A 26868-nucleotide genomic window follows, 5' to 3' on the forward strand; every position below is an offset into this window, starting at 1 on the left:
CAAAACCAGCATCAGGTGGACGATAGACCGCTCCAATAGCCAGCGTAAGACCACAAATCCTAATTTTACACCAAATAGATTCACAGTTGGTTACATCGGGAAGTACAGTAAATTCAATGTCTTTTTTCACAAAGAGCGCAACTCCACCACCACGACGGCCACATCTATCTTTTCTCAGAACATTGTAACCTGGTGGTAAAATTTCTGAGTCCATGATATGTTCATTAAGCCAAGTTTCTGTTACGCATATTACAGAAGGATGATAGCATGCAACGAAGTGATGAAAGTCTTGAATCTTGTTAAGAATGCTACGGGCATTAATATTTGCTAAAGAAAAGTTATCAGAGCGGAGTCAAGTTCCAGGAGGCTGAGAAGATTGCTTCTTGGCTTGAATGATAGAGTCGCCCGCTTCGCTTAACACGTAACGTGTGTTATCTATCAGCAAGGAGTCATACTGCAGACGAGAGGTGGTGACATTTTTTCTTTGGTTAGCTGAAAGTTTCCAGAGGGCGCTGCGTACCTTTCTAACGCGCTCTGAGAAGTCCTCGTTTACATATATTTGTGTTCCTTTCAGCTTTCTGGCATTCTTTAAAACAGCAAGTTTAGATCTGTAGTCCAGAAATTCAAATATAGCAGGGCCGCGCTTTCCCCCTCTGCGCGCTCCAAGTCTGTGCCATCGTTCGATGTCGGTACATTCAAGACCAAGTTTATCAGACATTAGGCTCGTGAACAAATCAAGCAGCTGCCCGGGAGACTCAGAATGGTGTTCAGGCAGTCCGTAGACAATAATATTATTTCTACGGGACCTGTTTTCAAGTTCGTCAGAACGGTTGTCTAACTTCGACACCAAGTTAGCAAGATGAGTTACCGTTTTTTCAAGTTGTTCAACACGTGGAATTGCTTCCTTGGCTGATAATACCGAGGCCTCAAGCCTATTTAGCCTTTCTTGGCTAAACTTGGCTGTCCATGAAGAGAGCTCAGAACGGATTTTTTCTTGTCCCTCGAGCAGCTGCGACAGTTTTTCGTTTAACTTGTCAGGGCCAGGATTGCTCTCAACATCGCCGGATAATAGCAACAAAATTCTACTGACAGAGAAGAACGATAATGCCGTCATAAGTGGGTCAGGCAGCAGCACTAGACATCGATCGTCGTTCCTATAGCAAGGGAAGTCGTATTTTGGCCCTACCTGTAAGACAGTGCAGACAAGCTTGAACCAAGTGCACATTGTGCCGCCGCAAGACCCACTGAAGAGCGTAGCATTCGCTGTCGGCTTTATAGCAGGCCAGAAGTGGCCAGCTGGTGATGCTGAGGTAGCACGCCATGCGCCGATGGGCTCCCAAGAGTCCAAGTCACGCAAGTCAGGTGACTCAGTCCATAGATGATACGAATCCCGTATCATACCATCCGATCCGGGGGGGACGAGCAGCTGCTTGAAGGGTGTCGATACACGATCATGCGCAGAAGCGGATTCCTGAAGACGACTGCTGGATTCGGTGCAAGCGGCAATCTGTAAGACAGTGCAGACAAGCTTGAACCAAGTGCACATTGTGCCGCCGCAAGACCCACATCTATCTATCTATCTATCTATCTATCTATCTATCTATCTATCTATCTATCTATCTATCTATCTATCTATCTATCTATCTATCTATCTATCTATCTATCTATCTATCTATCTATCTATCTATCTATCCGCCTACGTCTGGATGCTCTCGTGATCGCCTCCTTAACATGGTGTTAACCAAAATTGGCATGGGAGGGTAATAGGGTCTTACGAATATCACTGTCTGGTCAGGACATGAATAACGTGGCAATCCTAACGCGTACATCGTCATATCCTTTCCGCCAGATACGTGTGTCACATACCAGTATACCACGGGCCGCGGTATGCGGGTATGCGCCACAGGTGATTAACAGGTTATATCTAACCAGGAACGGCGAGAATAGACATCGGCAATTTACATGCGAGGGTGTTAAGGAAAACCGACATCGGCAGTGTTGACCCGACGAATGCAAAGAATAAAAAATTGAAGGACACTTTGTAAATCCGAAAGTGTGTTCGGCGAAAGCCTGTGGCCATTCGACTGACTATGCCATGGTAATGGGGGAATCCACATTCTTGGGGCCTTCTCCGAACCGCTTGCCGTGGAATCATCACCGGGCCGCTTGGGAGCCATCCGACCAACTCGACTGCTGCAGTGAGACGTCTGACGATGGAGCGTTGCCGTGCGCGCCGCTGTGCCATCACGTGATTGCTGAGAGTGTTAGGGGGCACGGACGGACGCCGCCGACGGACACCGCCGCTGGACGCCGCCGCCGCCGCATAGCACCTGTTGCTGTGCCATCACGCGATTGCTGAGAGAGTGTGAGGGGGAGAGGCCACAGCTGGCACCGTCCAGGGCACGGATTGACGGACGCCGCGAGTATGAGACAAGGCTTTCGCCTCAAACGCCGGATCCCAGCAGGAATCGAACCAAGGGATTATGCATGGCAGTCAGGTATTCTACCACAGAGCCACGCCAGGTCTTGAAACTGCTTTGGAAAAATACCCTGTGCAGGCGTAATGTCGGTGCAACGTCAACAGTGGTTCCAGTGCAGGTTATCTCATTTTATAACAAAGCAATAAACATTACATATGTACTCCTATGATAGAGGCGTCATGTCGGGTTAACGTCAATTGTGGTTCCATTGCTGGCTACACTTTTATAGCAGTCTAATAAACATTATATTTGTATCCCTATGATTCAGAAAGCTATAGTGAAGCGTTACGCGACACCGGAAGAATACGCTAACGAAAGTTACCTATGATATTCACATTATCGCACCGTAAAGTGCACGTCGTTTCGATAATACTGACGTCTGTGTTCTAACGTGAGTGCTGATGTTACGTCAGACTATAGTTACCCTTCAAACGCCAGTGTAGTCGACGTGCTTGGTATAAGCAGACGATGTGCACACAACTACTACACTTACAAAAACACGTCTATCCACCTCGTAACGCTTGGCTCAAAGCCAAAAAATGCAGTATAGGCTCGCCGACGGCTTAGCATGAAACCGATTCCCACATAGCGTGGGATCTGTCGAATTTTTATGTATAGGAACGCCTTTTGCAAGCTTTAGAAGGTTAGGGTACATAGCTGTGTGAAAAGCGTGACTAAAGATTACTTCTAATGGAACGCAAACTATCTCAATACATTGTTTTAAAATAAATGAAGACACCTCATCACATCCGATGCTGTGTTTGCATGGCATTGTGTTGACTACCGTGACGATCTCAGCTGCCGTGATTTCGATGTGAGCAAAGGAATTGACCACCCTATCAGGGAGCGTATCAAATGCGGCATCACGACATACATTTGTAACTTGCTTGCCGATGCTACAAAAATAATTATTGAAAGATGCCACTATTGACTCTTCCGACATTCCTGACACCTGGGTGTAGGACATACTGAAGTGGCTCGGAGTCGGTTCTATTATTAAATGTATAATCTGCCAAGTAATTTTAGTGTCTCTTGAATTTCTAGCAATGAGTTGAGGGTAGTTTTCCTTCTTACAAGTTCAAGTGATTTGAGTCACCTTATTTCGGGCTATCCTGAAATAATCCTGTGGAGTCGCTTCGTGAGAACCAAGACAGTTGAGAAATTTGAAGGAAGACGCATCGCAGTCTGCGATGCGCAGGTTTCGTGAAGCTGGGAACCATGAATGATCGCTTCTCGCTCTGGTTAGGCGAAGTCGGCTCACTCGACAACCGGTGCATCTTTTTGTTTGTACACCCGGTCCATATATATGGCTGCGGTGCGCTCGTTGTCAAAGTTCGCGTTTTCCGGTGATGAGCTAGTTTGGACTTCTAAAAAAACACGTGGCGTCCTAAATTGAGCGGTGGTGTAGATGAACGAGATCGTTTAGGTGGTATACATATATATTTATAGTGAGAGCATTTTATTGCTCATTCTTGATAAAAATGCTTCTTCAAAAAATGGTAGAAACGGGAAAAAACTTCATAAAAGCGAGAAGCCCAAACCATCAGTGAGCCTTGTTTAGAATGGCCTTCTTCTTCAGCTAGGCAACATTCAAAAGCACACATTAGGGTAGCAAACCGGATGCTACAATTCTGGTTGGCCTCCCTGCCTTTCTCTCGTTTTATTATCTCTCTCTCACGCAATGTTTGCATTAAAAATGAGAATGAATACTACATACTAAATATCAAAAATGTGTTATTTTAACGTTTTTGTTAATTACTCTACGTTACATATTCTAATTTACGAATTGTAGGCGGCACTTCAATAGTAATACTAACTTGTGAGGAATTGTGAGGATGGCATCTCTTAAGAGATACGAATTCTCAAAGTTTGCGTCGAAATCCCATTAGATAGATAGATAGATAGATAGATAGATAGATAGATAGATAGATAGATAGATAGATAGATAGATAGATAGATAGATAGATAGATAGATAGATAGATAGATAGCATTTCTAATGGTATCCCAGGAGATGTTAGTATGGTTTATCGCTTAGCTTGCTACTTCAGGTGTCGGGTGATGACTACAGGGCCCGTATTCTCAAACGATCGCAAAATGCGATAGTATCGCGTTTGGTGACGTAGAATTTGATGCGTTCAATAAGTAAAAAAATACTTGCCTGTGACGTCATTGTTGCAACTGGCCGTTGGTAGTACGAATGTCTCACAACACAGGAGTGAGCGCACCGTACGAGCGCAGAGCAACTCGAGTGCGGCGTTTTCGAGCGTGTGCTGCTGCTTCTACGCAGTGGCCAGGCTTGGCTGGCTTGGCTGTGGCTACTTGAAGTGTAAGACGTGTTGAAAGTGCTTTCAACGTTTTTTTGTTCGATTATTTAATGCACAGTATAATATTTAAAGAATGCAACTTTGAGTGAAACGTATTTTCGTTGCGAGTTTAACACGGCGTACTCGGAGAGTTCAGCTGTAGCGTGCCGCCGCAGCGACATCGTCTCAAGATCTCGACATGTTGCCGGCTCGCGATAAACCACGCGAGCAACGCACGGTTCGTGTTCGTGGGACGTTCAAACCATGAAAAAACACGCGCTGGCAAAGAACGAGTGCTGATAACACCCCAAGGTAATGCTCGATGAAAGCTTCAGCGTAAAAAATGCTGCGTATATCCACCGAGGATTGAATACTAGACGATACCGCCTACGTCACTGCAATGCTAGACTTCACCACGAACCGACGGTTAACGGTGCCTTCGTTTATTGCAAGTACGTCGAGAGCACCGTCGAGCACCATGACGCAAAATTGACGTCGGCGGAATTACCAGATGGCGCCCTAACTTTTCCGGTTTGCTCAATAGCCAATCAGCGCGCACCAAAGGCGATACTTTTGCGATTGTCGACTTTTGAGAATACGGGCCCAGCATATACAATGATCACATATACAGACAAATAATACGTACCGTCTCAAACACACACATATATACACAGGTATGAAGTTCCATCAATCTTTGTCAAGAGAGGTTTTGTTAAAAATGTAGGCGCAAAAGTCCAAGTTTCAGGGGCCTTATCTCAAAGCTGGCGCTGGTTTGCAAATGAACGTTCTAAATGGACGTGCCTTGTGAAATCACCGTCTTCAATTCATATATTGCGACGTGGGCTTTAAAGTAACTAGTTATACTGTAAATAAGTGATATTTTGGAAATGATTCAATTAACTAGACATACTGATTTCCAGTTTAAGAAAGGAGCGCCTCTTCGAATAATTAAGCTGCACAAGTAGGTTCTCGCTATACGCCACATACGATTAAAAAAAAAGAGAACTATTAACACTGAAATAACACACCTGGTATGCATATAAAACTATTGCTGAAAACAACGCAGAAATATAAAAATATTTAACGTTTTGTTTCTTGAAAACATCCACAGTTTAAGAAGAAGAAACTGAACGATCCTTCATCAGTTCAGATATATGCATTTATACGTGCATTACTTTTTGTTACTACCACGTGAAGTCTGCTCGTATTCGTCAGACAAATGAGACCATTGCTGACATATTTCTCACATATCTCTGGAATGGGTACTCACGGTAGCGTTATTTACTGGCTCAACGGCTGCGTCCTAATTTTCCGGAGAGTAGCACGTCTGTCGCTACTATAGCACTTTGAGCTGCATTAAGCAAGGCCATAGGCGTGCACATGGGGGGAAGGAGCCCCCCCCCCCCCCTAATAATTTAAGGGAGGTCTGCCCCATACTTTTACTGAGTCGGACCTGACCCGTCACTCTTTAACGTCCGTGGTTATGGCCCCGCAGGTTCCTGGCGATAATGGCGGTTGAGGACCTCTGATGTTGCAGTACAAGAGACGTTTGCTTCCCATATTTTCCCCTGAAAAGCCGGGGACAAAATGCAGGTCGCTCTAAGAAGCATTTATTTTTTAATCCATTGCGTAGCTTGTTTTCTTTAAGACTCGACTAACGGGAGCAGGGCGTTGCGGCGAAACTTGCCCCCCCCCCCCAAACTTGCCCCCCCCCCCCCCCCCAAGCAAACAATAGTTCAATTATCTCGCATGTGCCTAATATATTCACGTCTTCGAATCGCACACTTCCAATCTTTCGATTGACAGCTACTGCCCACTGTGTCGTGACGAAGGCTTGAAATTTCGCGTGCCGTTGTTTTCCCGCCAATTTTCATTTATATTATGTTGAAGCAATGAAACCTTCATTTGTTAGTCAGCGCTCGTTCTGTGTGTTCTTTCGTTTGTGCTACGCCTCCTTCCGCGCTGTTTTTCCCATTTACAAATGCGTGACGAACTAGCCCAACGAACTACACTTCAGAAAAACGTAATGTTTGTCCGCTTTCGTGCAGCACTCAAGTGTTTCGTGTTCAGTGAAAGATAAAGTACAATATCGACCAAGATAACATGCGTTATTCTTCGAAGGTATACGTAGAGTCGGACTGCAAGGATGCACTTTTGTGATACGCGGCTGAGGAGATTGTAGAACGGAAGCAGAGATGCAGGCAGCAATGTTTTGGGTAAACCGCTTTGTCGCGTTAAAAAAAGGCCGCGTGAGAAAAAAAAGAAAAAAAGAAAGAAAGGACCGCTATCTTCGCTGGAACCGTCGTAAGGCTTTCAGGCTCTGCTGTTGCGCAGCCGATCTAGACGGCGCTGGTTGTAACGGAATGCACGAAGACGAGGTACAATGTGCGGAAGTGGAAAGTCGCGCGTGTTTTTTATTCTCTCTTGCCCCTCCTTAAGCGCCTTAAAAAAAGGCGGAGAAAGAAAGAGACATGCACCTGCGCCAGTGATGGAAGCTAAAAATAAAAAACTATCCGTTCAAGACAAAGTATATAGTCTGCGACAGCTTTTACCCGAGTAACGCAACAGCGCTGCTTTTGAATGCTATCTCGTCCGCTATAGCGCCTGTTTGTTCAAGGGGTGTCTCTGCAAGCGGCATTGTGGCAGGCTTTGTTCTGGCCGGGCGTCTCTGTTCGTTGCGCGATGCGTTTCCCCGTTGCGTTTCCCCACGCTGAAGATGTTCATGTCGTCTCTGAGCGCGTTCAAGGAAAGTTGTGGCATCAGTGCAGGTATTTAACATACTGACGAAACTCTTGGGACAGGCATGCAATCCATGTTCCTGGGAGCGTATGTTTGTCGCACGTTGACATAACAGAGCGTATGTTCTAGTAGACAGGAAAAGCTACGGTGTTTATTTTTAAGGCAGAGCAGGCTCCTGCCCCGTTTGGTTCCGAATATCTTAGCTTTCCTTGAGTTGACTCATTGTAAGCAAACAAAGAAACAAAGAAATAGATAAATAAGAACTCAAATAAACGGTTCAGTGTGACGCGCAGTCTTGGTGAGACGCGATGAACTGTGCGTGGCCTCATCGTTTTATTTTTCCTTTTTCATAGCCTCATTCTCGAAGCTTCTTTTCGCTAAGTCTGCTATGCGAGCAAGGTGGAGTGTTTTGGCAGTGTGGGGAACATTTGGGGAGCTCGTATCGCGAACACGCAGCCGTGATGCATTAGTAATACGCTGATACTTCTTGGTGGGGATGCACTCAGCGTGAGACACTTCTTTGATGACATCGTGGGCGGGTGACTTCTTGCTGGGAATCAGCGAGGCCTATCGTAAAGCTTTCTCACCTGGTGTCGGTGGTGTTCTGTGTGTAGCTGGAGGCATGGTTATACCGCGCCAATCGAAGCCGACTGCTGCGCTGCCTGAACGTCTCTTGCAACGTCACTGGGGCATTTAGGACTTGTCAAACAGATCAGTGTCTACTGCTGATCAAAGCGTACTCGTAGCGTTGCTTAGGTTAGCTGTAAAGTTCCTTTTTTATGGGCGCAGAAAGGAGGGCTCGAAGAGGGCTGGGGACGTCATAGCTATTTAGCGCATAAAGCACGAGGCTAAAACTCCTGAAGCGAAACGTTTCTGCAACTTTGTTCTCTGAATAAACTATTATTCCACTAGCCGGTCTTATAAATGCAGAAAAAGGGACTGCACAGTGTGCGCAAGAGAAGTTCTTCACGTAAGCCATCCCGCCCGCTAAGCAGAGCCGCTCAAGGAGCTGCATAAACGCTGACTAGAGAATTGATGTAGAATTTCAAAACGGCTTCGGAATTCGCATTCACTTTAGTTTTGCAGTTCACTTCTGGCATATTTCTTGCTAGGTAGTGGGCTGCAGCCAGATGCAGGTCGTGGCATTACGTTGTTCGTCGTTGACGATCACACGCTTCTGGTAGACCATTACAGACCAGGTAGAAAACCTCCGCTTGTCACGAAACAACTGCGCACCGTTATGGTCTTTTCCATTAAACACTATCGTCGAAACAAGTGTTATTGGAAATTACGAACAGACTGACCGCCATCGAGAAAGAACTGCAGATGTGATACGTACAGTCGGCGTCATAAGTTTAGACCACTAGGTCTGAGAAAACTGATTTTCCCAGCAATTTGTGAGTGTTTTCGGCTGAATTGCGCAGTACATGTTGTTAGCTCGTTTTAGGACAGGGCAGAAATATAAATAAAAAGCTGCGTGCCGAAGCAGCGGCAATATTAAGCTTTTTCTTGTGTCTCGCGGTCCCTAAATTTTTGGCGCTGACTGTAAGTCGGCTCGCGCGCTGTGTCCTTGCGTACATTGTCCGCCAGATGGATAGCATATTCGTAACGTAAACCTGCGGGTATCAGAAGTTGAGGTGGAAAAGTTTAAGTTTGCGCAGAGATGAAAAATGTGTGAAATTCGCACAGGGACCAATTTCATCATAACTTAGCCGGGGCATATACAGCGCTAACTGTGCCTTCACTTGTTTTTGAACGCTTCTTAGAGATAGGACTTGCAAGGGTGTAGGTGGAGATGTTGGAGATGCTCTTTCCGAACAGCAAAATGATATTAACCCTTTGAGGTACAAGTTACAGATGTGACCCCATAACTAAATCATGTGTATCGGAAGAACTGCGTCGTCGATGAGCGTATAACATGCACATTCGACTCGTTTAGGCTGGCTTTAGCAGGACAATATGTTTAGGTCGGTATCACTGCCTTACAAATCCCACCAGAAGTGCCGTTTGTGACGCGGGAGGGCAGCGTTTTTCGCCCGACAAAGTAATTTAATTTTTTTTTAACTTGCGGTGGGTTATCAGTTAGAAACTCAGAGCAGTATATAGTTTGGATAGGCTTCATAATAACCGCGACAGCAGAAGCAGTGGTTAAATCAGCCCGTATTGTACTTTATTGTGCAAAAAACTGGCTTGGGACACATGTGTCCCCATGTACCGTGACGGAAATTCGGTTCTACTTTGATTGCCCCGCCATGGTGGTCTAGCGCTCGGCTGCTGACCCGAAGGTCGGGGGATCGAATCCCGGCCGCGGCGGCTACATTTTCGATTTAGGCGAAATGTTTGAGGCCCGTGTACTTAGATTTAGGTGCACGTTAAAGAACCCCAGGTGGTCGAAGTTTACGGAGCCCTCCGCTACGGTGTCTTTCATAATCATATCGTGGTTTTGGGACGTTAAACCCCAGATATTATTATTATTAGGATCTACTTCGATTGAGCGGACGTGAACGCAGCTGGTGCCAACATGCCTTGGCAAATGTCACGAGAAAAAATTGCATGATGCTTTTGTGTTTGTGCGTCCGTGAGCTAGCCTTCGTAATTTGACTAACCTCAGCTTCTTGCCTCGTAGAAGGATGGCTGGAAAACGGCGTAAATTTCCTGTGTCAGAATAAGAAATCTACCAAATATTGTTTACCGATGACAGCGACGAAGAAGCTGCGTTTCAGCTTGACATTGTTGGGGCGCTGGCGGCTGCCAGCAAGAACAGAGGGGAATGAAGGGTAGCCTGGGGCGCGCTCGCGCTCGCCAGGACAGCTGGCAGTCTGGGCGTGGTTTCCGACTAGTAAAGGTGTATGTTCCGGTTGGCCTCCATGTTTGCTTTCAGGGCTCCTGCCGACCGATGGCCCTGGGCCTACAACGATGACGATTTAGAATTTACGGACGAACACGTGCCTAACATTGGGGCAGAGATTTACACTAAGCACTCAAACAAACAGGGGCCTACAAATCGCCCACCCTCCAAAAGAAAAAAAAAACGCATAAGGCGAGCTGCCTCTCTCCCGTCAACTACTGCACCCAGCTGTTCTTATTCACCCGCCACGAAAGGCTACAAAAAATTGACATGGGTAAATAGCTACAAGTCCAAAAGTTTTACAAATCATGCGGGGACGGGGCTACTCCGATGCATATTGGATGGAGATGAAGGGAGTGTTCCCACCAGTTGAGATTTTGTCGGCAGTCATGAACTTCAATAGAGTGGTCTCTGACGTACTCGTGAAAGAAAGTACCTGTTATACGCAACAAAATAGAATTGCTTTCATAACAATAAACAAAGAAGCGAAGGCGTTTCTGGGAGTCAGCTTATTTTTTATGAGTTACCACGTGTTGCCACCCCTCAGAAAGTATTGGTCAACCTTGCCTAACCTTGTTCTGAATTTTATTGCCAGTGTGATGTCTCTTCATCGCTTTGAGCAGCTTCTAATCGCTCTGCATTTTGCAGACGAGTTTCAGCTGAGTAGAAAGGAGCCCAACATTGGCACATCCTACGAAATGCGGCCTCTTATCGTGTAATGCAATTGTCAAAGGTGACTGTTGCAAGCTCAGATTGCGCGAAGTGGGATATAGAAAACCATGCGATAAGTTCTCGCACAGTCTGTGCAGTCCCTTGTGCTTTACGGTGGCAAGAAATTGTCTTCTAGACTTCCATATGGCAGAGAGGTATCGACCTCTACTTTAGCATGTTGGTTCCCTTAAGGTGCATAGGGACGTACGTGTCCCAGCCTATAACTTCTTTCATAGAAATGCAGCTATCTTTTTAACTGATTTTTTTGCTCTTTGTAAGGCCAACACAAACAAAATACATCATTGTATCATGTTTCCAGTCTCTAGTGTTCTTACCTCAGGGGGTTAAGAAACAACAAAAGACAGGAACAAGAAGGGCAAGTAATGAAAGGTGAAAGTAGCTCAGGGCCCCTATAACGTCTACGAATGAAATACGACGATGGTGTGTGTCGGTGGCAAAACACGGGAAGTGCCCTACCTTGAACACCTATAATGATATGGTCAGGAATAGAAGGCATCCTCATTACAATATGTAAAATTATTCTGGCTCCTGTTACTCAGTGCAGTCCATCCTTTGAGAGGTTATGCATGAAGGCACTGACGCAAGATGAACGAAAAGGACATCGCGAAATGACTCTTTAGTGCGTGTATATCTCGTGTCCCGCCTAACACGACCTTGCAAATTATGAATTCTTGAAAGCTCGCTCTACTTCTTGTCGTTCTTCAGAGCGATCGTACATTTTGTCGGATATGACGTATTCGAGTTCTTGAAGCAGCGCGAAGTGGTCGTTGTTATGCGTACCATCAAATGCAGGTGACACATCCACCTCTCCACAATGCAAGGACCTCAGCAGTCCTCCTGCAGCACTGCAGTTTCCTCACTTCTACTTTTCCCACTTTTACGCCCAGGTTATTTTATTTGCATTTAATATGCTGTGCCTTTAAAACAAATATTGTTTAGGGTTAAGCTTGACTAGCAATATCGCGAAATCCCAATATTCGCAAAGACGTTCAGGTTATTATCGGGGCGCCAAAGACGTCAGCACTTCAGCTAATGGCTTTCATACGTCTGTAGTATATACACGCAACGTCTCTAATTAAAGTAAAGCGCAAATAGTGGCGAAACGGTGTTTCCGGAGACACCGCTGGCGGAGGAAGTTGTATACGATGTGTGTCCTTTGAGCTGACGGTGTCGGTTCGTCAAAGCGCCGCGTTCTGTCTGCCTATCGCCGTGTGACATTTCACCTGTGGGGCGAAAGCTGCGAAGCTGCCGCAAATCCGGGCACCGACCGGTGTTGGCCCGCTGGGAAGCATCGGCGCGTCCTTCGAAAGTAAACACGAGGCTGAGGCGACGGCGCCCGGATTCCGTCTTCGCGAACCGTAAGCGACTCCATTGAATCCGCGCCTGAAAAGAAGCGCCTTCGGGCCCCAGGGCGCGTTCCGGCCGCCAGGCCCCTCTCCTTTTCTGCCCTTCGACGTCCGCAGGCGCGCGTTTGTCAGGGCGCCTTTGTGAGCGGCCCTTTGACGCAACCAGCGCTGCCCACGATAATGATGGCGGCGGCTCGATTCAGCCGCCGTGATCTCGCCGCCTCTGGTGTTGTTTTTGCTTCACGCCAACCACTCGTCACGGGCTTTTCTCGGCACCCACCCGTCATTTTTTCCTTTTCATTTATTCCCTGGCTTCCGCGGCGCCTTGCTTTTTGCGGACACCGCGCCGTGCGCTGCGCTTCACTTGACGAGTTGTTTTCCTGAGACGGCAGCCCTGTATCCACGAACGCGCGTGCTCTGCACAAGTTTGCGAAACGGCGAAACTCGGGGGTGGTTGAGCGGGCAGCACCAAGATACGGGCCTGAGCGCCTTTTATCGGACCATCAGTGCAACTCCCACGCGTCCGTTTTATTTTTCCTTTAAAGCTAGCGAGTGGGTTGTTACTTACAATCATACCGCAAATATTGCGTGCCATCACGAATGTATTTGAAGCAAGGAACAGCCGCTGACGAGTAGCCGTCAAAAGGATGTTTCCTTTTTCTATATAAACGATGGAGACCGGCAAAGGGGCTCCCGGAAACGTGTTATTCGACGCTATAATTGAGTTCTTTGACGCATGGTTTAGTCAGTTTCAGACAAGTAAGTTAAATCAGGGCTGACTTCATATTTCATGAGCAGAAAAGGCGAATTGCGCGTCCTTAGTTTGGTATAAAACAGTGAATCACAAGTGCACAGAAACACACCCGACGCCGTTAGGATTGTGTTTAGCCTGTTTACATACACACGGGGAATCGCTATCTTCAGGGGGCGTCGAAAGAGCCGGGCAAGTTGTAGTAGAATTTATTCAAAGAAAGCCAAGAAGACAACCCGACCACTTGCGCTCTAACCTGCTGCTCGGAGTATATATACAAAAAAAAAAAAACAGTAAGCGAGAACAGGATGCATGGTGTTGATGAGAAATATACTGGCGTGGTAATGCTATAGTCATCAGCACAGCAGCACATTTGAAATGTTGAGGCTAGTCAACTGTCGTCTAAAAAATTTCCCGTCGGACAGTATAGACGATTTTCTGCAGCGGCGCACGGGCGCTGCCATGTTTGATCACGTGATCGTAACTGGTCTTCCCCCAGCCATTTGTCCCAGCCAACGCATTGGGCCAGCGAAGCGGCCGTGGCCGTACTATACAAGCTGGTTGCTGCAGGGTGTAAGCAAGTCACATGCTTGCGCAGCAAAACATAGTTCTACATGTAATCGCCTCAGAGTTGAAAACGTTGAGACATATGCGTTTGTTTGGTACGTACCACGCCACAACGATAAGGGATATGTTTAATCTGCGTCGTATTTATGGTGTATGTCTTTAATTGTTGTATTAGCAACCGCCAGTAGCTGGGGTTACAAGCCAACATGGCAGCACCCATGCAGACGCGACACCCCGCTTCGATCCGAACTCGCGCTTGCTACTCGCCCACTGTCCTCACAGCAATAAATAAATGGCAAAATCGGCCATCGCTTTATGTCAACTCACGCTGGAGAAGAAACGTCAGGTATGCTTTGTCTTTATTATTGCGATCAGCTCTGTTTATTTAGGCATGCCTGCTAAGCCTTGTCTCGGACAATATGAGAATGAATCTTGGAAATACTGCAAAATACCGACGAGTACATCGCTCTCGAAGCTTCAGGACGTGAATATAAAGCAAATAAATGCGTAGGTTTTGAACTTACGGGCCACACAGCGCAGGACGACTACGTGATAAGTTCGAGGCGGAAGGAAACTACATCCACAGGTGCCGCCATGTTTACTTTTCCGGCGCTGCCGTCTGCGCCGTCTGACTCTAGCTTTTGTGACTCTAGTGACTCTAGCTTTTACTCGTGTGCGCGCAGACGCTATGGGAACGCCGAGCAGACGACGCGACGCGGATGGAGACATATTGAGCAGCGCTGCCAAAGGACACGGCAGGGGGATGGCCATGGAGACGGCCACGGTAGGGGGACGGCCACGGTGCGGTGGCGCCAGTGGCGCCATCTAGTTTGATTTAATAAACCAGCTGCGGAAAATCGTCTATAGTAGAGACATAACAAGGCGATCTTTATGACAAAGCCCTTTTTCGAACAAAACGACGCTCAGAATGCCGTGGCAATCACTGTTACTGTATTTGTTAATTATAACTGGTAGTCGTCTACATTAATCCTAAAGAATTTGGCACGCGTAATTATGGAGTTCAAGTAAGGCACTAGCGCGGTGATGCGCAATTAACTTACTGTAAAACCTCGGTGATACGATCACGGCTTGTACGAATTTCGGGGTGATACGAATTTTTCTGTGGTCCCGGCTAAGGCCCATTAGCCTGCAATGTATTGGAGTACGGTCGTTGCGAACCGATTTTCACACCACTACGTTTGATACGAACGTACGCCAGCGCACAGGTACGAACAGGTGCTGCCCGCCCGCGCTGTCGGGGAAGGCGCCGCAGTGACGCGCGGGCGCGGGCATGCACGCCGCGCGACCATCAACGGTGCGTCGTTGCCTCCGAGATAGTGCGTGCGAATTTTGGAGACCTTTATGCGCCTTCGCGTTTAGATTACAGATGACGTTGACGTCACGTTTTTTTTTTCCACCGACGCGTTGACGCGTGCTCCTGTACTCGAGGCAACAACGTCTTTGTACTGTAACACGTGCCTGCCACGTCGATGCAAGCCATGTCCACGAAATCAGACGTTCTATGAAACAAGACTGAAACTTGGGCTGCGGGTCCGTCGTGAAGTCCCATGAAAGGTGGACGAAGACCCCAAGAGACGAAGCGGACGGTCTTGGCGAAGGAGCTAGGCTTCGCAACATACGCGCACACCTGCCAACTCTCCGATTTGCACGGGAGACTCCCGAATTTTGAGCAAACCTCCCAAATGTGCGGGCGTGGCCGTAAATCTCCCGAAAAGCACTCCCAACACCACCGGGATGAGGAAATAACAGCACCCAAGGACAGCGATTTTAAAATTGTCTCTCCTTCATCTATCGCGTGCAAAGCGCTTCTTAAGTCACTTTCGCCGCAGTACTCTGGTGTCACGCAGAAAAGCGTAGTAAGATTAGGAAGGGGCTACCAGCGATTACGGGTCACAACACATATGGTACATCAATTACACACGCGCGCATGCACCGTATGTTTACGAGTACAAGTATGATCGCTGACGTCTAAGAACTTTACTGGCAATCGTTCAAAGCTGTCCATGAAGTCGCTGCGGCCCTGAGAAACACTGAATCAAAACGTATGCCATCTTTCTTTTGTCGCATACTAATTTTCCATGTTTTCTGGTGATAAGAATTTCGGATGATACGAATATTTTTGGTCACCCTGCGAGAATCGTATCACCGGGGTTTTACTGTATATAATTTAGCTAGACTCGAGCTCTACATTTATAGGTAGGGGTGTGCCAATATTCGAGTTTCGAATTCGAATAGAAGAATACCTAATAGAATAATTCGATTCGACTTTCGAATAGCTAGTATTCGAAGTTTCGAATAATACGACACGACCAAGATCTAAAACAGGACAAAGGCCAAAGGTGCAACTTAGGGTGCGGTGAATAAATTTTAACGTCGTTACAGTAGGCCTTTCGTTAAAGCTTTCACAAATATCCTGGTTCAAAAGCGAGCGCTTGTTCATTTTAAAGGAGATTATGTCATTTCCACACGTAAAAAAAAAGAAACATATGAGAACAGTGTCAAGCCTTTCACAACTTCGCTTCCGCAACGAAGGCACGGACTTCATGCGTAGTTTGGTCGCGTACGCCGTAAGCGCCGCCAAACGTCCCGACTTTGGCCGGCGAAACCCTGGGTGATTGGCTTCATTTGTGAAAACTTGTTCACACTCAACAGTCGCCACTGCCGCATCGCACCACTCGTTCAGAAACGCCCATCGTTCCGGCGCGCAGTTAAAACGCTGCTGTGAACGGGCGCCCTATAATTTTTGGGCCCGGAGCAATAATGACGATGAAGCACAATATTACCGCTGTTAGATGAGCTGTAAACATCGTAATATCACGGGGAGAGAGAGCCAGAAGCCAGGTCATGTGGAACAGCTTGTGTTTCTACATGACAATTTGTAGTCTTTCGGTAGTAGTCACTCACCGCGTAATGTGCTCGAGGACATGAGCAGATTTCATTTGTTCGTTCTTTGTTTCAATTTTCAATGCAATCTTTTGTACTTGATATTCGATTCGATAATAGATATTTTTGTCCACTATTCGGCACTATTCGAATTCGAATTCGATTCGAGATAAAATTTGACTATTCGCACAACCCCTATTTCTAGGGCGTTGCAACTTATTAAATAAGGAAGTGCACGTGTGAGTGAAACTACAATTGCTTTTATGGAATGCGTGACGTGTTTTTCGAGTGGCTTGTTGTGGTGACGTAGTTATTTTCGTTTCTTGACGTTGTGCGCATAAGCGATTGTGCGCTTATATTGACTCGAAGTAACAAAGAGGTGGCTGAAAGTTCGCGCCTGCCTGCGTCTACTCGTCGTCCTAGTCTGGGTTTGCGCATTTCGTTCTCCTTCACCATCCCGTAATTAGAAAACCCGCGTGAAGTGCACGCGAAATTCATTGTACACGCGTACTGCAAGCTTTCCCGCTTTTCACCATCATTAGGCTGCCAACGCAGCAGAGTGCGCGCGAGTAGCATTTTTGTTTAACGCCTTCGTAGATACATCTGCCTTTCAAAGCCTTGATCTGCCTTGAGAAGATAATGTTTTTGTTCGCTCTGTTTTAGCTTCGTTCTCAGCTAAATAAGCCGTTCGCTCTGGCGACGAAATGTTGAAGCGTTTAACCACAGTATATATGCATCAGTTCTTGTTCAACGCGTGCGTCCATACTGTGTTTGATTATTCTGATCAGCGTGATTGTAAAACGTAGTGCCCTCGGGGCGCACAAAAAAAAAAGTGTTATTTAGAATTCCTCGCTTCATCTGCAGCGCGTCCTCAGCAGTCGACTGTCGGGAGCCGCGTCGCCGAGGGAGAGAGCGCTGGAACAGAGGGAGCGCGTGAGCGGCTGTCCCCAAGTCCCGGCAATAAAACTCTCCGGCGGCTGGCCTCGAAGCGCCACTTCAGGACGACAGCTCATCAGTCATTCGGGTGTACAGAGCCGCATAGCTCACCGCAATCTTTTTCGACACGAAGCGCACGCGCGTTGGGCCCCTCGCCTGATTTGAGAACGCTGTACTTTCAGCGCCGGGCGATTAATACGTCACATCTCAGTTCGTGTTAAAGAAAGCTGCTGCTTTGCCATCCGCCATGGGTTTAAGTAGACGCGGTATTCTTTTTTTTTTTTTTGCCGTGCTAGACATTCTTTAACTCTCCACCGCTTGCGGAGTTTTACTCAGTGCGTTAGCGTGGCAGAAAACTCTTAACTCATTTGTAGGTCAAATTAAAAAAAAAGGCTCTGAGATTATAATAATAATTAAAAAAAGACTTCTTGTTTGCCTTACGGCCAAAGCTGACGATAGTGTGATAGAATTTCCAGCGAGCGTAGTCTTTTTTTTGCATTGAAATGAAAAATAAATGAATGAGTCAGTTTTTGGCGACGGTTACCCCTTTCCACTCGGTTGTTAGTATCAAATTTAAACTTAAGAAAAAAAAAATATATATATATATATATATATATGTATATATATATATATATATATAGAAGAAGCAGCTCGTTGCATCTTCTGCAGCTGATTTCAAAGCAGGTTGTATTATTCCTTGCCTGCCATTTTTACATAGACGATAAGAGCAGTCAGTAAGATCGACAAGCTTTGCTGTCGTGCATGTATACCGCGATGAAGTATAATTCGCAATGTTGGCAGATATCTTGATGTATACGTGCCAACACCATAAAGTTTTCCGTCTGATGAGCATTGATGATTTGTTTTGTCTGGCAGCTGTCTTGCAGATATCTCGAAACTGAGGCACAATAAAGGAATTGAAATGTCGCAACTTATTCAATCATGCCGAAATATCCAGTCAAAGCCAAAATAATGCGCATAACTTTAGAAACAAAACATCTTACTATTCATCGAGATTTAGAGTGCATACATCTTGTCACCTTTATGCCCGTATATACTTCACTTGTAAGCGCCTAATTTACCTCGGCCTCTTTTGATTGCTACGAACTGGTGCTGTGTGTCTTTATGTCCTTTATATATCGTACCGTCTCAGCCGTGTCGTCGTTGCCTACCTTCGTAGTCCTGTTCAAATCCACTTTGATGAATAGAGGCAGAACCTTTCCCACCACCACCACTAGAAATTGATATTATGACCACGCAGTAATGAGCAGTGGTGATCACAACCGTCACCTACGAATTCTCTACCCTTTCGCCAAAGCCCCGACTACCACTAGGCCGATTCCGTTGTGGTGCAGCCTAATTGTACACATTACTTGTGGCACGATGTGGCGTGCGCAAAGATCTATTTATTCCTCATTGACGTGGGCGGCATGCCTTTTGCGCGGCAGGCGCAAGTATGAGCACTTTATTGAACACATGCTCTGCATCTGCCTCCGCTACGACGACCTGTGCACACTGCTCCCCATCTAGAACCTCTGGATTCGGGGTCATTATCCGCAGACTTATACGTAAATTACAAGCACTTAATTACTAGCAGTTAATAAATGTTTTCGGCGGTTTTGTTATTGGATCGCTTAAGTTTTTGCTGAAGCTCACCGTAATTCAATTACTTTCTGAGCAGTCAATTACACCTAATTACTTTAGTGAAGACGTACCAAGCGACGCCGCTTTAAGCGCTGAAGTTTTGCAAGGACCACCGTATACAACCCCCACGGTCGTTCGACGTGCAGTCTCGTGGTTGCGCATGTCCGCATTAGCAAACTCGGCCGTGCGCTCTCTATTTATTTCTTCAACATAATGCTCCGCCAGATGTTTCCCGATACCGGGATTCCCTTGTTGGAGGGATTCCGCACCCTAGCAACAGTGGTGCCCCCGCTGCGCTTCCTGCCGTACGCAAGTATCTTCTACGCATGCTTTTGGTACTGCCCCCCCCCTCCCCTCTTTTTTCTTTCCTCGCGAAAATCGAGCACAGGAGTGATGTTATATGACTGAACTTCGTGTGGCTGTTTTCCTTATGACGTCCGTTAAGACATTGCTCGACTGTAAGGATGACCAACGGAAATATTGCTGTTGGAGATGGACGAGGCGGTAAGGGCTGCAAAGAGACGCATTGAAATAGTCAAGTCGGCTCGTTCTGTTTGCCGTATTTCTGCAACGTTAATAATCATTGGGGAGAAAGTACCGCAGAAACAATGCTTAGTTTTTATATAGTAGTTTCTCAGTTACTTTCTTTGGGCAATAACTGGTATCTGTAATCACTTATATGTTTGAAGAGAGCGATTTTAATTGTAATTGACTTTTTTTTTTTCTATAACGTGTACAAGTCCTATTCCTAGCGATGAATGTACTTGGACGGTCGCCACATGCGTCCGAGTCACAATTAATAATCATATAATGCGTGCATTATATGATTATTATTTTATCCGTTTTTGGCGGTGTTATCGTGCGTCGCCATCTGCTCACCTGCCGCGGCTGTCCGTCGCATATAATAACGAGAAAAAAGAAATTCCGGGTTCCCACCGGAATCAAACACGGACACCCGTGGGAGTCGATTATTCTACCGCTGAAACACGCGAGTGCTTGAAAGCTCCTTTGGAAAAAGTCCCTGTAGAGGCGTCCTGTCGGGCAAGACAGGACACCTCTACAGGGACTTTTGTAGGTTATGCAAGCGTTGCGTGGCAGACGTGTAGTACTGCACCAGACGTTGCGCCATGTGAATTGCGTAACGAGTGGGTGCTGCTCACCCATTACAAAGAGCTGAACCCTTTGTAAATGCTGCAACGCCTGGACACTTACTACAGTGATTCCACTCCTGCGCCAACTGCGCCAGAGTGCGCCAAATTAGATTTACTGCGCCATCCTGATAAAATCGACATAGATTGCGCCAAACTGCGCCAGAGTGCCAAGTCTGATGGTGTCTATCACCGGCGCTTCAAGACACGTGCAGCTTGAACTTGAGGCCACCAAAGTCACAGCCACGGATCAAGGATTTTTCTACAGCGCTCCCGCGCAACGTTTGTAGGTACTAGACTGCATGCAGCCATACAACAGATGCAACATTTATAGATACGTTGGTCGTGCGTGCATGCCGATTAAGCCACGACGCCATACACGGTGCCGACTCAGCTTCTCTTGTGTAGTGCTTAATCTCAGGGAGGTCTCGGGGGTTCTCAGGCACTCCACCAATAGTGACGAGGCGAGTGAGACCACCCTTGCTAGAATGTAGGGTTGTGTGTTTGCAAAATGTACAGGTTGCCATGCGCGCCATGGACCGATGTTATAAGTTCAGTCCACGCAAAAAAGCGCGCACTGTTTGGTCGGCGTTACTCGCTGTAAAAGGCTTCCTGTCCGATGCGTCTTGCGCTACTGAGATTGGCGCTGAGATTACCTGCGATGGCACCATCGGAAAACATTTGGGGCCGCCGCACGTGCGTCCTCGCACTCGAATCATTCTGCGCAAATCTCTGTCACACTTGACCGTCGAGAATGTTCAGAAGGGCTGCCTTTGTCCTTGATGTCATGATTACTAGAAAAAATAGTGGTTTCGCCAATAATATTACATACGTTAGAACCGCCAAAGCTTTGTTTTCTTTGAGCTCTTTTAGGTCAGATACCGCCGAGCACCATGGCGGAGATTGGGGATAGCTTGTTTCAAGTCTGCGTCATTAAGAGAAAACACATTTAAAATTAAGTTTGCCCGGTTGTACAGAACGATTCTTAAAACAATCTAATAGCGTCTTGTTCTCTCTCCTTCTTTATTTCTCTCTCCATGTTTGCTCTAATCACTAGAGACCCTGCCTCTGATGGAGCCAGACTTTAAGCACTGCTGTTGTGCAAGTCGGCTCGACACTCTCAGCAGAGGCTGGTGACTTCTAAGCCAATCGGGGGCGGCAATTCATCGGCTAACGTCCTGTATTCCAGGAACGCCGCTGGTAGCTCGTTTCAAGCGCCACACTGCATTTAATTAAGGAAATATTCAATCGTGAATCAAAAGGACGAATACAATCGACTGAGAAGAAAAAGAAGCTGGCTTTCGCCTTTGAGTCGTCTTCGGAGAATGCCTAAGAAGGGAATTTGTAGCATCGAGACACTGTTGTATGTCGTGGCGTTTCTCTGCCACTTCTGCTGATTTGAAGTGCAACATTTTATTAAGATGATTTCTGGCAGGAGCGCTGCACATTGATGACCACATGATTGTGTTTGGAATGTTATTTCATAGTATGCAATTTTATTGATCCAGTATTCCGTTTAATTCACTGAATCGAAGAAAGATATGGAGAGGTTATTTCACAACATATCCAACTCCAGGATGCTCTAATTTTTGCATACCGTAAGATGCCGAGCCAGCGCCCCCCCCCCCCCCCCCCCTACGGTGAAGGATAATTCAACCAGATGTGGAGCGGGGGCGCTTGCTCTGTCCCGGACTGAAATTCAAGATGGCGGCGGGAGAGCCACTAAAAATAAAAAATGCCCATGCATGTTTGTAATGAAATGATTTATTTATTTACTGTTTTTATTCCCCCCCTCGTCACTGTCAAACCATTGAAGCAGCGACCGGTTTGACCAATAGACGACCGGCCACTTGACAACAATTTCATAAACAACATTAGATACGCATTCAGTGTACTCAATCTTGATGAATGAAAATAGCGCGAAAAAACGTAGGACGAGACGAAGAAGGCTACAGCACAGGCTCATACTAACAACTGAACTTTTATTAGAAAGAACGAAAATATATAGGAAGCCCAAACCACATGTTCACCACGAACAGAACCAAAACGTCAGGTGTGCGCATCCTGTGTGGCAAAGCCACACAGGATGCGCTGTTGTGTTAAATAAGGCAGAGATAAGGTACCTGGATGCGCACATCTGAGGTTCTGTTCGTGGTGAACATGTGGTTTGGGCTTCCTATATATTTTCCTTTTTTTGTAGCCTTCTTCGTCTCGTCCTACGTTTTTCGCGCTATTTTCATTCATCATGAATTGCCAACTCGCCCAACAGTCTATTCTTCTAAGTTACTCAATCTTGTGGTTTTTTTACACAAGCGATGCTCGTCTTAAAAAATAAGTGGCCGCAGGGGAGGAGGGGGAGGGGAGGGGGGGGGGCGCTTGCTCGGTCATTGGCGCTTATTTCAGATCTCCCGAAAAAGGGAGGGGGGCGCTTGCTCGGCATTTTACGGTAATCGTGTGAAATAACGAGTGCTCTGGAGATAATTTTTTCCATGAAATTTGCAACAAATCAAGATCTGGCTTTTCATAAGAGCCCTATAATAATTATTCGGATGTCTAAATGTAAATGCAACTTGCTCCTCCAATGTACTCCACAATGTGAAATTAGCTGCTTCAGGGTGCTCCCAGACGCAAGATTACCTGCTCCAAAGTGCTCCAATATGAAATGTTTTGCTGCGCCAAAGTGCGCCAATATGGAAATTTTGCTGCTTCAGAAATTGCTGCAAATAAGGAAATTGCTGCAAACCAGGTGTAAAAAGGCACTGCGCGATCTTTGTGCGTCCTGCCTTGTTGGCTAGCACAACATAGCTTGATTTTTTTGGCGGAAAGGTTTTTTGGCGACTCTGGGTGTCGAGCCTAGTTTTACAGAACACCAAAAGCTTCCTGAAGCTGTTGAGCTTCTATGGAGGCATCTTTATGCGCAGACCACAAAGTGACATCATCCTCATAGATTAAAGACTTCACGTCTGTAATCCGGCATATATAGTTGCCAGGCTAGAGGTATTAAAGCAACGTTGAAGAAAACAGGAGTCGAAGCCGAACCAAGGCGGTTGCTTCACATAAATCTTGTTATGTAGTCACAATCGCGTAATGTTGTAGTCGCATGTTTTGCGTTATCTGTAATTACTGTGTTTTTAAATTCTGTGTTTGGCTGTGTAGTACAAGCAGTAAAGACATTGGTGGTGGTGGTGGTGGTGGTGGTGGTGGTGTGCGGCGTGACCACCCTTACTGCGCATGCGCAGTAAGGGTGGTCAGTAAGGGCTGCACTTCCCCTCTCCCCTACCCCTCTCCACATCACCTCTCCCCTTCCCTTTCCCCCTTTCCTCCTCCCATTTCCCTTTCCCATCCCCCTCTCCTCTCTCCCTCTCTACTTCCCCTCTCCACTCCTCCCCTCCCCTCTTTCCCCCTCTCCTCTCCCCTCCCCTCTCCACTCCTCCTCTCCCCTCTCTCCCCTCTTCCCCCTCTCCTCTCACCTCCCCCTCTCCACTTCCCCTTTCCCCCTCACCACTCCACCTCTGAAACGCGGGCTCTACATGCCGAAACACTGCTTCGCAACGCCTCATGGTCCCCTTTAGCGGGAGATGGTGTGATTTTTTTGACTTCATACGTGTAGATGGGAACTCATTTGTACGCGGCATACATGTAGATGTGAACTGTTGGATTGTACTGCGTTTGCACATCTGGTTTTCTACTGTGCGACGTATTGTGTGCCATTTAATGTATCTTTCTTTTGTATTTTATGTCTCATTTGCTAACCTAGAATAAGTACCGGTGCCGCCATAAAGGCACCAACCTCTCCTACACCGTCAAGGAAATTTCAGTAGCGTGGGAATAAACACGAAGCACGAAAAGAGAGCTGACACGGACAAGCGCTGACTTTCAACTGATTTTTTATTCCTTGACGATGAACCTTGACGAATTTCTTTGACGATGAACTACCAACTCGCCCAAACTCTCACGTTAATCGGTTATCTCTGCTACACATTAATTCAACAACAACAACAAAAAAAAAAGGTTCAGCAATGAGTCATCATCATCGTCAGCCACAGGATCAACAACGCATGCAGCTACGCAAGGACGCATATTGCCATACAGCCGCGCAGTAAAACTCCAGGTGTCACGCCGTGTTAATTGTGCGGTGGTTGGGAACATTAAAGCCAGCGGGTGAGAACATTAAAGCGGCCCGCCCATCACGAAGAGTTATACCCAATTCATTATGGTCATTAGCAATAGCAGCATCAGCAGCGGCCTGCTGTCGCCCGAGTCGTCACGTGTGCACTTACGTAGTCGCAAACGTTGTTTGGCAGATGCATATACTGCATCAGGTGTCGAGCCATGCCACTCGCTCAATAAGTGGGGTTTACTTAAAGCTGCTCGCCTTACAAAGGGCTCATGCACAATTCATCATCATTGACATCTTCATCAGCAGTAGTATCAAAAATGTTGGCTTGTAATTGCGTAGTATAACCAGTATAACTGCATGTGTCACGCTATAAGAAATGCATAAAGTGCGGGCGCTTTTAAGCTACCGAACCGATACAAAGAGCAGTTCCCCAATTCACCAAAAGCGGCGAGGCCACAACATTCTCTGTAGTTTCCGCAGGCGCTTTAAAGCTACCCAGGCTATGCCATAATTCGTCATCAGCAGCAACCAAGCGTTAGCTTTTTTATATATGGTGCGGCTAGTGCGGGCGCTTTCATAGGCTCGTTTGGAGTAAACCGGCTGTCATGATCCTGCGATGATCTTATGTGGGCTCTGAGTTTATAAGTCCGTAAAGTCCGTAGTGTCCGTAGTGTCAAACTGTATAACTTTCGGAACGTGCTTTTCGGATCACCAACTGCACCTGACAGTATTTCGATAAACGTGTGCGCATTAAACTACTACTTTCTGTGCTCAGTATACTTGCAGCAAGCGCCTTAAAACAGTTTACGACGATTTCTTTAAACGCTACTCTTTCAGTGTACTCTTTGACTGCGCTGCATGTTCCGCGCAGGCCTGGAGTTCTATCGAGCGCAACCCTTAACCACCCGTTCGCGGGTTTCGCGTCGTCCTCTCGCCTAACCGAACGAAAGGAGAGCGCAGAGAAAATCATTGAATGGAACAGAACACTTTCTATGAAGGCTTTGTTGAAAGATTTCGTGATGGCGGAATAAGAGCCCTCTTTAGGACGACATAGTCCATTGTACACATCAAGACTTTGTGAAAATTTAATGCCAAACACGCCACATAACCGATGCGTTTCGGTGCTCGCGGGATGCAGCTTCCATTGGGACGTTTCTTCACAGATCGAAACGCCACATGCCCTATCTACTTGAGTACGGGTCTGTAAACGATACCCATGGAAACTTTCGGTGTACATCATAGGAAGTTGGCGAACGGTCTGCGCTCTCAAATCACTTGCCTCAATATATAGCTATTTCAAAACACCTTAATTAACAACTTCACTTTGGGGAGTATCGATTCGTTGGGTAATTTTCTATTGTTCATGCGTCTAACGTATGTAACAATGTCTTCCACGTAGAAAACACCAAACAAGTAGAAGTTAACTCGAGTGTTTTTGAATCAGAAAGAATTTCACAAATATTATGAAAAAAAATGTGCGCAAGAATTTTAATGCATTCACTACGCAGTCATCGTCCTGGCTCCTTTTTTCCTTTTTCCTGGCTCGCGGCACGCCTGTCGACTATACGAGTTGTTGAGTCGCTGACGCTTGAATTGAATGGAAAACTGAAATGGGGCCAGGCACTCTGTCTGTTTAGCGGACATGTACAGTCAAAAGTAAGCTTTTCGATCACAACGTGATACAGAGTGGGTAAAGTGACTGAAGTGTAAAATGACGCAATATAACGCGAAAAGGTAAGTGAAAGTGAACTAATGTTTTTCTCCAGCTGCGCTTTTATGGCACCTTGAATGTGGCACTGAAATTTAATGTGCCGAGTTTTAAAGGGCACATAAGATATAACATCTCGTAAACGAACAAATAAGAGCATTGAACTTTACTGCTGATATTCTTCCCTGTCTGACACTTTAAAAGGACGTTGACTGATCGGGGTTCGCGCTTCTTGTAACGCTTTGAGGATCGCTAGAGCGGAAAGCTTCGAGCAACAATTTTTAACTTTCATTACGTGAAAGAGTTCGCGTCGCAAAGAGCCACATTCGCGTTGTTCGTTGTTTGTTATGTGCACTCTCTAACCAACTTTCTCCAAGTGCAAAAACCCGCGACCTTAAGTGACTCAACCTCTTTCTTTGTCACACAGGCATCCCTCCTTTCGGTGTTCTTCTCTGACCAACACAAATAAGCCCTAAAGTGGTGGAATGCCTCTTGCAGTTTTTGTATGTGCTCTAGAAAAACGACACTTCGCCGGCAGTTCCCGAAGTTTTTTTTTTTGAAAGTGTTAAAGCCCGCTCAGCTCGCGTGATAGGCCGGAGCGCTATAGGCGAACGCTTCAGAGTTGGTTTCTTTGTTCGCGG

The 26868-nt window shown here is 46.5% G+C and overlaps 1 protein-coding gene across 1 annotated transcript in view; it reads left to right on the plus strand.

Annotated features, from left to right (window-relative positions):
• Positions 1 to 26868, plus strand: part of LOC119372661 (adenylate cyclase type 2) — a 597485-nt gene that overhangs the window by 84492 nt on the left and 486125 nt on the right. The gene's annotated exons all lie outside the window — the stretch shown is intronic.

This window comes from Rhipicephalus sanguineus, chromosome 1 (genome assembly GCF_013339695.2).
Source record: "Rhipicephalus sanguineus isolate Rsan-2018 chromosome 1, BIME_Rsan_1.4, whole genome shotgun sequence".
NCBI classification, from domain to species: domain Eukaryota; kingdom Metazoa; phylum Arthropoda; class Arachnida; order Ixodida; family Ixodidae; genus Rhipicephalus; species Rhipicephalus sanguineus.